This window comes from Hippopotamus amphibius, chromosome 2 (assembly GCF_030028045.1).
Source record: "Hippopotamus amphibius kiboko isolate mHipAmp2 chromosome 2, mHipAmp2.hap2, whole genome shotgun sequence".
In the NCBI taxonomy this organism is placed as follows: Eukaryota; Metazoa; Chordata; class Mammalia; order Artiodactyla; family Hippopotamidae; genus Hippopotamus; species Hippopotamus amphibius.
In genome coordinates, this window is record NC_080187.1 from 155,495,217 (window position 1) to 155,509,024 (window position 13,808).

Here is a 13,808-nt window from a genome sequence, read left to right on the forward strand (position 1 = left end):
TTAGTTGGGAACAACAGGCCACCAATATGAAAAATTATGAAAGAAAAATTCAAACTCTTATTTTGAACCAATAGATAAAGGTACAATTACTTAAAACTGAAAAATGGGGAGATTTAGCATATGAAAAGAGATTGCTGATCCCTGAGAGAGAGAGAAAAATGAACGAATGAAGTTCTTAAAGAAGAGAGAGGACAGTAGGGAGAATGAGCAGAACTGGCCTTTGTTAGCAAAAGAGAGATTTCTACAACTAAAGAAGCAGATTATAAGAACAGATGTATTTTTAAGACTATGGAATTAATGGTATGAAGATAATTTTCCATCTACTTGCTTTGTTTTCCTCAAAGATTTGTGAGGCTGAGAGTAAGACAGCTTGATAAAGTACCATAGTGTGCAGATTGTTTGCTTCTCCCCTCCCACTTCAGTCATTACCTACAGTAACACAGAGTATGAATTGTAAATCTAAGATTGCAGGAAAAAAATGATGGGTGATATTCAGATTAGGGTTGTGGGTAGGCTATGCAGTAGAAGAGGTTTTATAGTGCAAAAATCAATGTGTCAATAAGTTTTATTCTGTGGATTTCACCTAAAAACACAGAAGAAAATTGAGACTACAAGTGCTGATGTGAACTAAAGGCAGGTGGCTTAGTGGTTCTAAAAATTACAACCTGAGGAACCAGGTTGAAATCATTAAAATTTAGCATGTTGGGGGAAGAGTCTTGTATTACTCTGTCTGGGTTGCCATAACAAAAAGCCACAGACTGCACAGCTTAAACACCAGAAATTTTTTTTTTCTCATAGTTCTGGAACTATGAGATCAGGGTGCCCATTTAATTGGTTCTGGTGTGAGTTTCCCTTGTCTTGCTGCCATCTATGTGTGTTCACATTGTCTTTCCATGTAATGTGTGCATGGAAAAAGAGAGGGACTGATTTCCCTTGTGTCTCTTCTTACAAGGATTCTAATTCTGTCAGATCATGGACCCCCCTCTCCTTTATCATCTCATTTATCCTTCATTACTTCTTTAGCAGCTTCAGCTCCCAGTATAGCCACACTGGGAGTTAGGGCTTCAACATACGACTTTTGAGGAGACACAATCTTTAATGAGCCTATGGAGCTGCAACCCAGACATCTGAGAAAGTGCTGCTCCACAATGGTTGCTTGTGTCTTTAAGCATGAAAGAGGGGCCCCTCTGTACTAAGATTAAGAGGATAGCAGACTACTTAATTTGTGCTAGTGTTTTGGGAGGAGTAGGATGAATACAGTTCTGCATGTGCTAGAAAAACTGCAAACTGAAACTAACTACTGTTACTACAATGACTTACCACTGCTGGAGTGAAGTGTTACTGACAGGAAAGGAGCAAGAGCATTCTTCAAAACAGAAGGAACAAGTCCCTTCTTTTTCCTTTTGCTTTCCTGTCTCCCTCTAGTTCTCACTATTAGCGGAGACTAACAGGGAACAAGTTGGCAAGTCAGAAATGTGATTTGCAGTTTTAGACCAGCAGCAGAAAGCAGAATATGAAAAATTCTGTTTGGAGTTGAGACATCTATTAAATATTACACTTCATAGAGTTTAAGTCAGTTTGGATTGAAATTTTCTCATAGCTAAGTTTCCTAACATGAGTAACCATGCACTTTGTCAAGGACGGTCCACTTTACACTTGTTGTTAGGCTTCACATTCAGTTTGTGTTTCTGTTCACCATGAAACATGGCCAAGTTTGAATAAAAGACTATATGATCAAGCAACCAAACTGACACATGTGACTTTAGGCAATGATTTAATTTACTTCTTAAACACTACTAGCTCAAAAGCAATTACTTAGAAAGAGTCCAAAAATAAAATGTACTTTCTTTTGTTACATGTCTGCATCCAAGTGAATGATATAATATTTAAGTTGTAGGTTTTGTTTTGTAGTATTAGAAAAATTACAAATTTTATTCAAGTTTCACTTTACGTAACAAAAATCTTCTAGGTTGCTCTAAGCTGCTTCCTCTTCTTTCCTTTTTATATTGTCCTTGAAGTCCATATGATAAAATTTACCTTAAAAAAATCATATCACAGACCATGATTTATAAATATTGTTGATGAAAATATCTTCAAAATTATAAAAGGGAGGGACACTATTCCTCCATGGAAAACTGGGTGAAGGAGAGGTATCACCAAAAGTTTATTTCAAAAACTTGCCACAGACCCTCTGGAATATGAGGAAGAGAGGAAATGGTATCTATCTTAAACTAGAGCCAAATGCCTAAAGTTTGCTGAAGTTGCCTACATGACACTAACAGAGAGGCTGCATTGGGAAGGAGTTGCACTTTTCCCTACAACAGGTGAGGATGTTGGTTATGGTTTTCTTAAAAAGGGATTTCTGAGTAGCAACATGACCAGGATAGAAACATAGGTTGTTCCTGACTTCCTCCCCCTCACAAGGAGAGCAACTAATTATTCAAGAACAAGAAACCACTGAGAGCATTCTAGAACACAGGGATGAGGCTGATGAAACCCCTTGTACCTCAGAGATAAGACAGAGTGTATTAGAAGGGTCAGAGAAACAGCTTAATATTGACTGAATTGCCCCTCCTTCCAGCAAGCACAGTAACACACAGAGAGGTCTCCCCTGAGCCTCCAGTTTCTAATGGGAAAAGAGAACCGAGGAGGACAACCAACCCCCTAACCCAGCATTGTGGATGGCTTTGTGGGAGTCCATACTCTGATCTGGCACCATATGGATTGCAAGAGAATCTGTGGGACTCAACCCCTGGGAATATGACTGTGATGAAGAGGTAGTAATCTCAACCGGCAGTTTTACTCATCTGCAGAACCACATCTGGGGTGCAGTCCAACCAGGGAACTTAGCAGAGTGCAGATCTGCCTGATTTGGATCCTCAAAGAATTTTGCCAACCCTATAGCCCAGTTTGCCCAAGTCCAATCAAAGAGCTGAATCATAGCCTCATCCACTGTGGATAGCATCTTCCAGTCCCATCTGACCAGAGGGGCTGGAGAAAATGCCTAGAAAATGTTCCAATGGCACTCAGTCTAGAGGTAGGCAAGAACTGATGATCCCCAGAGCAAAGTCATAACACTTCCTGATTTCTAGCTGCACTATAAAGCTACAGTCATCAAAACAGTATGGTACTGTCATAAAAATAGACAAATGGAACAGAATCAAGAGCCCAGAAATAAACCCATGCAAGTATGGTTAACTAATATTTGACGATGGAGCCAAAAATACTCAAAGGAGAAAAGACAATCTCTTCAATAAATGCAGTTGGGATAATTGGATATTCACATGTAAAAAAATGAAACTGGATCCATAACTTATATCACTCACAAAATTGAACTCAAAATGTATTAACAACTTATATGTAAGACCCTGAAATCATGAAACACCTAGAAGAAAAAAGTGGGAATAAACTCTTTGACATGGGTCTTGATAGTGATTTTTTGGGGGTGTGACACCTAAAGCACAAGCAGCAAAATCAAAAACAAACAAGTGGAATTACAAATAAAATTTTCTGAACAGAAAAAAAAAATCAACAAAATGAAAAGCACAATGTAGAGAATGGGAAAAAATATTTCCAACCATATATCTGGAAAGGGGTTAATTATTCAAAATATATTTATATATACTTTATATTTACATATTTCATTTATATATACCTATTAAAATATTTTTATATTTTTACATACTTATATATGTATATACATTTTATATGTATATATAGTTGAGTCTTCATTTATCTCAATAGCAAACAAACCAGTGACCCAATTAAAAAAAAAAAATTGGGCAAAGGACCTGAATAGACATTTCTCCAAAGAAGAATATCAAAAAGGTCAACAGGTACCTGAAAAGATGCTCAATCACTAATCATTATGGAAATGTAATTTAAAACCACAATAAGATATCATTCACACCCATTAGAATGGCCATGATCAAAAAGACAAAAGATAGCAAATGCTGGTGTGGATGTGGAAAGAAAACCCTGGTGCACTGTTGATAGAACTGTAATTAGTACAGCCATTATGGAAAACAGCATGGAGTAGCATCAAAAAAATTAAATATAGAACTACTTACTATATGATCCAGTGATTTTACTTCTGGGAATATATTCAATGGAAATGAAAACATTAAGTAAAAATGATATGTGCACCACCATGTTCATAGCAGCATTATTTATAATTGCCAAAACATAGAAACAATCTAAATGTACATCTATGGATTAATGGATAAAAATTTGTGATATATAAAATTCAGCCTTAAAAAAGAATAAAGGCAATCCTACCATCTGTGACAACATGAATTAACACTGTAGGCATTTTGCTAAGTGAAATAGGTCAGACAGAGAAAGATAAACAATGTGGTATGATCTCACTTGTAAGTTGACTCTAAATAAAAAAAGAAAAGAGCTCATAGAAGACAGATTAGTTGTTTCCAACAGCGGGGGATTGGGGATGGAAGAAATGGGTAAAGGGGTCAAAAGGTACAAACTTCCAATTATAAAATGAGTAAGTCTTGGGGATGTAATGCACGGCATGGAAAATATAACTAATAATAATGTATTGCATATTTGAAAGTTGCTAGGAAAGCAGATCTTAAAATTTCTTATTGCAAGAAAAAAATTGTAACTATGTATTGTGACGGATGTTAACTAGACTTATTGTGATGATTATTTTTGCAATATATATAAATATCAAATCATGTTGTAAACCTGAAACTAATGTAATGTTATATGACAATTATACCTCATTTTTTTCAAGCTATTTATTGGAAAATAATTGCTTTACACTCTTGTACCAGCTTATACCTCATTTTTTAAAAGTGAAGGAAAAATAAAGTCTTTCTCAGACAAAAATTGAGAGAATATGTTGCCTCTAGACCTGCCTTGCAAAAAATGTTAAAAGAAATTCTTAAAATGGAAGGAAAATAATGTAGGTTGGGAAGTCAAATCTACATAAAGAAAGGAAGAGCGTGGATGAAGGAAAAAGTGAAGGCAAAATAAAACCACCTCTTTTTCTAAATTGATAGAACATAACAGTTTGTTCACCAAAATAGCAGCAATAACACATTCAATTACATGTGTGTGTGTGTGTGTGTGTGTATGCTCATATATGCTTATATATAAGTAAAGTGAAAGACAGAAATGATACAAAGGACAGAAGGCAGGAATTAGCATTATTTGGTTGTTATAAGGTATTCATACTACCTGTGAAGGGATTTAGTGATTTAGTATTATGGGAGACTTGGATTAGCTATAAATGTATATTGTAAATTCTAGGGCAAACATTTAATCTCAAAATTTTAAAACTTTGAAAAATTAAAGAGTGTAATATGCTAAGAAAGAGAGAAAATAAAATGCTATAAAATGCTCAATTTAAACCATAAAAAAAAAAAACAGAAAAAGAGTGGAAGACAAAAATAGAAACAAAAATCACAGGCAACAAATAGAAAACAGTAATGGATATAGTAAACATCAATCCAACTACATCAATATTCACTTTGAATATCAGTAGTCTAAATACACCAATTAAAAACAGATTCTTAGAGTGGGTCAAAAAACATGCCCCAAGTATAAGCTGAAATACATTTTAAATACAAAGACACCTATAAACTTAAGTGGATGGAGAAAAATATACTATGCTGGAAATAATCAAAACAAAGTAGAATGTTAATCATATTAATTTCAGACAGAGCAGACTTTAAAGAAAAATTATCAGGGATAAAAAAAGGCATTACATAATGACAGAGGGACCAATTCTCCAAGAAGACAACATTTCTTGATGTGTGGATTATCAATTATCAGATTATCAAACTACTTGAGGCAAAAACTGATAGAACTGCAAGGGGTAACAGATTAATCTACTGTATATAAGGCCAAAATCAATAAGGACATAGTTGAACTCAACAACACCATCAACCAACTGGACATAATTGATATCTATAAACCTCTTCATCCAACAAAAGCAAAATTAACTTTTTTTTCAGACTCACATGGAACATTCACCACAATAGGCCACATTTTGGGCTGTAAAAACATCTTAACAAATATGAAAGAATAGAAATCAGGTAAATTTGATTAGAGCATCATAGAATGAAATTAGACATCAATAACAGAAAGACACCTGGAAAATCTCCAAATATGTAGAGCTTAGACACCACACTTCTATGTAATATATGGGTCAAAAAAGAAATATCTAAAGAAATTTTAAAATATTTTGAAATAAATAAAAGATACAACTAATCAAAACTTGTGGTATGCAGAAAAGCAATGCTTAGAGTGAAATGTATAGCACTGAAAGCATATATTAGAAAAGAAGATCCATATTAATATTTTAATTTTCCACTGTAGGAAGTTAGAAAAAGAGAAGCATATTGAATCCAAAGTAAGCAAAGAGAATGTCTGGTGGGTGACAGTGGACACACCACATCACTGGGGCAGGATAGTGAAGCTGGTGATGGAGCTGATCTAGCAGGTGGCTCAGTACACCAAAGCCAAGCAGAACCATGAGCTGGACCTCCAGGAGTATAAAATTCCTGTCATTGAAAATCTAGGTGCTATCTTAGACCAGCTTGATGCTATTGACTTTTCTGACAATGAAATCAGGAAACTAGATGGATTTTCTTTATTGAGAAGGCTGATAACATTATTAGTGAACAACAACAGAATATACTGTATAGGTGATGGACTTGATCAGGCTCTGCCCTGTCTGACAGAACTCATTCTTACCAACAATAATTTTGTGGGATTGGGCAATCTGGACTCTGACATCTCTCAAATAACCGACTCATCAAAGTACTCTAAGAAATCTTCTAACAAGAAGTCGTATAACAGACTGTATGTAATTTATAAAGTTACACAAGTCGGAGTATTGACTTCCCAGAAGGTGGAACTTAAAGAGTGCCAGGAAGCAGAGAAAACATTCAAGGGCAAACAGGGGGCACAACTTGCAAAGGATATTGCCATGAGAAGCAAAACTTTCAATCCAGGTGCTGGTTTGCCAACTGACAAAAAGAAAGGTGGGCCACCAGCAGGGGATGTAGAAGCAATCAAGAATATTATAACAAATACATCAACTCTTGCTGAAGTGGAGCACCCGAAGGGCTTTCTATTGTCTGTCTGATACCCAACAGAGAATGCAGATCAATCAGGCCCCACTGATGACTGATGGTAAAGAGGAGATGGAAGAAGACAGTCACAAATGGGTCCTGAGCAGTGTGGCCTCTGAGTATCTACAGGATATATAGACCGTCCTTGGCCAAGTCCTGCTTTTCAAACTTGGAATAATAGGCTTGCTTATGCCAATAAAGTCGAGTTTGAAAGTTTTGTTAAAATGCTTATAACTGCTGCTGGTAACTTTGTAATGTAAATTTTGAACTCTAAGTGCCAGTTTTCCACAAATAGTAAAAATAAGGGACATTCGCTGTGCTGCCAAAAAATGATAAAAAGAATAAGCAGAAGATAATATATAATAACAGAGTAGAAAACATCAAACTGTAAGAGTAAACCAGCAGGAAAAAAAGCAATGAATCCAAAAGCTGGTTTGTTCTTTAAAGATTAATAGAAATAACAAACATCTAGCCAAGCTAACTAAGAAAAAAGAAAGAGGATGCAAATTGACAGTGTCAGAAATGAAAAGGGATATATCACTACAGATCCCATGGAATGAAAAAATCTCATAAAGGAATACTATGAAAAACTCTATGCTTACCATTTGATAACAGAGACAAAATGGACCAATTCTTTGTTAGATATGATGTGAAAAAATTAACACAAAAAGAAATAGATGATCTGAATTGGCTTGTATCTTTTAACAAATTGAATTAATTATCTTCCAAAACAGAAAGCACAGAGTCCCAATGGGTTCACTGGTGAATTCCACTAAACATTTAAGGAGGAAATCACACCAAATCTCTATAGTCTCTTTCAGAGTATAGAAGCAGAGGGAAAAATTTTAATTTGTTCTGTGAGACCAGCATTACCCTAGTATAAAAAAGTTACAGGAAAAGCAAACTACAGACCAATGCATCTCATGAACATAGATGCAAAATTATGAAAAAAAATATTGGTAATTCAAATCCAAAAATCAGTAAAAATAGTTGTACACCACAATCAAGTAGGATTTATTGTATTGCAAGGCTGATTCAATATTTGAAAATCAGTTTATGTAATCCATCACATCAACAGGTTGAAAAAGAAAAATCACTTGAGCATATTGACAGATGCCAAAAAAATATTTGACAAGATACAATACCCAATCATGACACAAATTTTTTGTAAACTAGGAATAGAGAGGGACTTGATCAGCATGATAAGTGCAATCTACAAAAGACCTACAGCTAACATTATCCTCAAAGATGAGAAATTCAAAGCTTTTCCACTAAGATCAGGTACAAGACAAAAATGTACCCTCTCATCACTCCTATTCAACTTGTACCACATGTCCTTGATGATGCGATAAAGATAGAAAGGAAAAGAAAAGGTAAACTGATTGTGAAGGGGAACCTAAAGCTGTTTTTGTTCTCAGATGATATGACAGTCTATAAAGAAAATCTGGAAGAATCAACAAAAAGTTCCTGAAACTAAGAAGCAATTATAGCAGTTGCAGGATATAAGGTTAATATACAAAAATCAGTTGCTTTCCTATATACCATCAATGGAAGAGTGGAATTTAAAAGTAAACACACAATACCATTTATATTATCATGGTATAATAATATAACATTATTATATTATTATTATATTACACCCCAAATGAAATACTTAGCTATAAGTATAACAAAATATTATAAGATCTAGATTAATAAAACTATAAAAATGTGATGAATAAAATCAAAAAAGAACTAATAAATGGAGATATATTCATATTCACGGATAGAAAGACTCAATTGTCAACATGTCAGTTCTTCTTGAATTGATCTATAGATTTAATACATTCCTCATGAAAATCCCATCAACTTTATGGATATTGACAAAGTGATTCTAAAGTATATCTGGAGAGGAAAAAGGCCTATAATAACCAACACAATGTTGCGCGTAAATAACAAAGTTGAAGGACTGATCCTACTTAACTTCAAGACATTATAAAGCTGCAGCAATCAAGAGAATGGTATTAGCAAGAGAAAAGACACATAGATCAATGGAACAGAAGAGAGTCCCGAAACAGACCTAAAATATGTAGTCAACTGACCTGTGATAAAGGAGCAAAGACAATACAATGGAGCAAAGACAGTTTCTTCAACAAACAGACATCCACATGCCAAAAAAAAAAATACTAAAGTCGATACAGACCTTACACTCTTCACATAAGTTGACTTAAAATGGATCATAAGCTTAAATGTAAAATGCAAAATCATAAAAACTCCTAGAAAATAAAATAGAAGATCTAGATGACCTTGGATATAGGGATGACTTTTTAGATACAACACTAAAGATGCAATTCATGAAAGAAAGAATTGATAAGCTGAAGTTGATTAAAATTAAAAATTTCTGCTCTGCAAAAGATAATACTGAGGGTATTAGGAGACAAGTCACAGACTGGAAGAGAATATTTGCAAGATACTTCTGATAAAGCACTATTATTCAGAATATACACCGAACACTTAAAGCTCAACAATAAAAAAAACAACTGAATTAAAAAATGGGCCAAACACTTAATAGACATTTCACCAAAAAAAGATCTACACATGATAAATTGCCATATAAAAAGATGCTCCAAATCATATGTTATCAGGGAAATGCAAATTAAAACCATGAGCTACCACTTCACACCTATTTGATGGCCAAAACCCAGAATGCTGACAACTTCAAATGATGGTAAAGATGTAGAGCAACAAGAATGCTCATACACTGCAGGTAGAAATGCAAAAGAGAACAGTCACTTTGGAAAACAGTTTGATGGTTTCATACAAAACTAAACATATTCTCACCATGTGATCCAGTGATCATACTCCTTGGTATTAGTCAAAAGAACTGAAAACTTATATATACATGAAAACATGCATATAGATGTTTATAGCAGCTTTAGTCATAATTGCCAAAATTTAGAAATAACCAAGATGTCTTTCAGTAAGTTAACAGATAAATAAACTCTGGTATGTCCAGACAACAGAATAGCACTCAGTACCAAAAAGAAATGAACTATCATGACATGAAAAGACATGGAAGAACCTTAAATGCATATTACTAAATGTATGAAGCCTATCTGAGAAGGCTACATACTACCTGATTCCAAAGATAGGATATTCTGGAAAAGGCAAAACTATGAAGACATTAAAAAGTCAGTAGTTTCCAGGTGTGGGAGGGATGAGTAGGCAGAGAGCAGAGGACATCTAAGCATTGAAAATACTCTGTATGACATTATAATGATGGATATATGCCATTATACATTTGTTCAAACCCATAAAATGTACAACACCAAAGGTGAATCCTAAGGTAAACTATGGACTTTAGGTGATTATAATGTGTCAATGTAGGTTCATCCTTGGTAAAAACTGTACCACTTTGGTGATTAATGTTCATAGTGGGTGAGGCTATGTACACACAGGGAAAAGGGGTATATGGGAAATCTCTGTACCTTCCTCTCAATTTGTTGTAAACCTAAAACTGCTCTAAAAAATTAAAATCTTCAAAAAAAAAAAAAAAAAGTAATTCCTAGTGACAATGACTTAATTCAACCAAATGGAGACCTGACAAATTCCAAGAGATAAATGAGGGAGTGGAAAGCAGCCAATAATAAGAGTCTTTAAAAGAGAACTATGGTATGCTGACTTTATAACCTGAAATTTTACTGAATTCACTTATTGGTTCTAATGGTATTTATCTGGAGTCTTTAAAATATGAATATGTCTACATATTATATAAACTTATCTTGTAAAATAATTATATTCCAATAAAGAGCTTAAAAAAATCTTCAAAAAGAGAATTTTATTTTCCTTTTTGATTTTGATGTCTCTTCTCTCTTTTTCTTTTTGATGCCTAAATGCTCTGTCTAGGACTTTCAGTGCTCTACTGAAGAAAATTGGTGAAAATGAGCATACCTGCCTATTTTCTGATCTTAAAGGAAAATCTTTTAGTTTTTACCATTGAGTATGATGTGAGCTGTGGGGTTTTCACATATGGCCTTTATTATATTGAGACAAGTTTCTTCTACACCTAATTTGTTGATAGTTTCCATCGTGGATGTGTGTAAAATTTTATCAAATGCTTTTCCTTCATGTATTGATATGAACATGTGATTTTTATCCTCCATTCTATTAATGTGGTATATCATATTTATTGAGTTGCTTATGGTTAACCATTCTTTCAATGCAATAATAGTGAATTATCTAAAAAATAATCAAGAAAACAAATTCTATTTACAATAGCAACAAAAAATTAGATACTTAGGAATAAGCTTAACCAAAAGGGTGAAGAACTGGTACACTGAAAACCACATAAAAGATGAAAGAAATCTAACAAGACACAAGTAATGGAAAGACAACCCGTTTTCCTAGTTTGGAAGAATTAATATTTTTTAAATGTTCCTAGTACCCATAGCAGTCTACAAGTTCAATGTAATCCTATCAAAATCATAGTAGCATTTTTATATAGTAAAATAATCCTAAAATTCATATAGAACCACTAAAGACCCTAAACAATCACAGCAATTTTGAGTTAGAAGAACAAAGCTAGAGTTATCATACTTTCTCATTGCAAAACATATTACAAATCTGCAATTACTTAAAACTGCTTGGTACTAGCATAAAAATAGGCATAGAGACCAACACAAGAGAACAGAGAGCCCAGAAATAAATGCATAAATAGTCAACTGATATTTGACAACTGGCCAAGAATACACAATGCGGGAAGGATAGTCTCCTCAAATGGTTTTGAAAAAACTAGATATTCACATGCAAAAGAGTGAAACTGGACCCTTTTCTTACACCATACACATAATTCAATTGAAAATGGATTAAAAACTTGAATGTAGGACCTCAAACTCTAGAACTCCAAGAAGAAAACATAGGCAAAAAATTTTCTTGATTTTGACTTTGATGATGATTTTTTGGATGTAACACCAAAAGCACAAGCAAACAAAAGCACAAACAGACATGTGAGATTACATCAAACTGAAAAGCTTCTGCACAGTGCAATAAACAGTCAACAGAATGAAAAGGCAACCTATGATTGGGAAGAAAATATTTGCAAACGATAACTAAAGGGTTAATATCCAAAATTTATAATGAATTCATACAACTCAATAGCAAAAAGTCAAATAACCCTGTCAAAAATGAGCAAAGGACCTCAGAAAATTTTTCCAAGGAAGGTAACAAATGGTCAAGAGGTATAAGAAAAGATTTCAACATTACTAGTCAAAAGGTAAATGCAAATTAAAACCACGAATTATCACCTCACACCTCTTAGGATAGCTGTTATAAAAAAAAAAATGAAAGATAACAAGTATTGGTGAGGATATGGAAGAAAGAGAAAACTTGTACAGTTTTGGTGGAATATAATTTGGTATAGCCACTATGGGAAACAATATGGAGAGTCCTCAAAAAAATGAAAAATGGAACTACCATGTGATCCAGCAATCCCAATTTGGGGGTATTTATACAAAGGAACTGTAATCAGAGTCTCAAAGATACAGCTGCATTCTTGTGTCCATTTCAGAATAATTCACCATAGCTAAGGTATGGAAGCAATGTAAATGTTCAAGGAAAGATGAATGGATAAAGAAAATGTATACAATGGAACACTATTCAGCCAGAGAAAATAAAATTCTGCCACATGAGACAACAAGGATGAACACAAAATACATTATGCTGAGTAAAATTAGCCAGACACAAAACAACTACTATGTAATCATACTTATATGAGGAATATAAAATAATCCAACTCATAGATTCAAAGTAGAATGGTGTTTACCAAGGGGACAGGGAGGTGGAGGGAAACAGGTAGTCAAAGGATACAAAGTTTCAGTTAGACAAGATAAATAAGTTTTAGAGATCTACTGCCTACCATAATATCTAGAGGTAAACAATACTATGTTATTTACTTAAGCATTTGCTAAGAGCGTAGATTTTACATTAACTCTACTTATCACACAAAAAAATAAAGGCTGGAGGAAACTTTTGGAAGTGAATATGTTTATTAACATTGATCATGGTGATTGTTCCATAGGTGTTTATTTAATTATCAAGTTGGAAATACAAATTATTAAATCACATAATTTTGAGCCAGTAACTCTTATTAAATATGCATTTTTGTAGGACACAATCTTAATCTGGAGGCAATTTTAGAAGATATCTTGACCAGCTTCCCATCCATTGCATGAACCCATTCTCCAAGTTTGACAGACAGGAAGATAATGAAATCATGAATTACCTTTTGTCTAATATTTATGTTATAAAATATTTTTTTACTTATAGAATATCTGATTCCCTTTTAATTCCACACATTTTTACTGAATCCTGTCCCTGAGCCATACATGCCTTTATTCATTTTGTAATAATTATTGAGCTCATCATCCAGGCAACAAGTTTGATGAAGAGAATACAATGATGACCAAAACCATGGTCATTCATCTATTCCATGCTGAGGTGGAATTTAGAGGCTAGAGGTAAGGCAGATAATCAAATATGATTGCAGCAAAGAATGTGAAGTTACAATTTTTATCAATGCACTTTAAAGCATTGTGTTGGCCAAAAAGTTCATTCAAAAGTAACATCGTAGTGAAAAACCCCAAATGAACTTTTTGGCCAAGACAATACATGACACTATAAGATTGACTATTATGAGGTTTTCCTGAAAAAGTAAAAATCTTGCAAGTATTG

At 33.9% G+C, this 13,808-nt stretch overlaps 1 pseudogene; it reads left to right on the forward strand.

The window, feature by feature from the left end:
- The first annotated feature begins 2,269 nt into the window (after window positions 1–2,269).
- Window positions 2,270–7,203, forward strand: LOC130844559 (U2 small nuclear ribonucleoprotein A'-like; annotated as a pseudogene).
- Window positions 7,204–13,808: the final 6,605 nt, after the last annotated feature.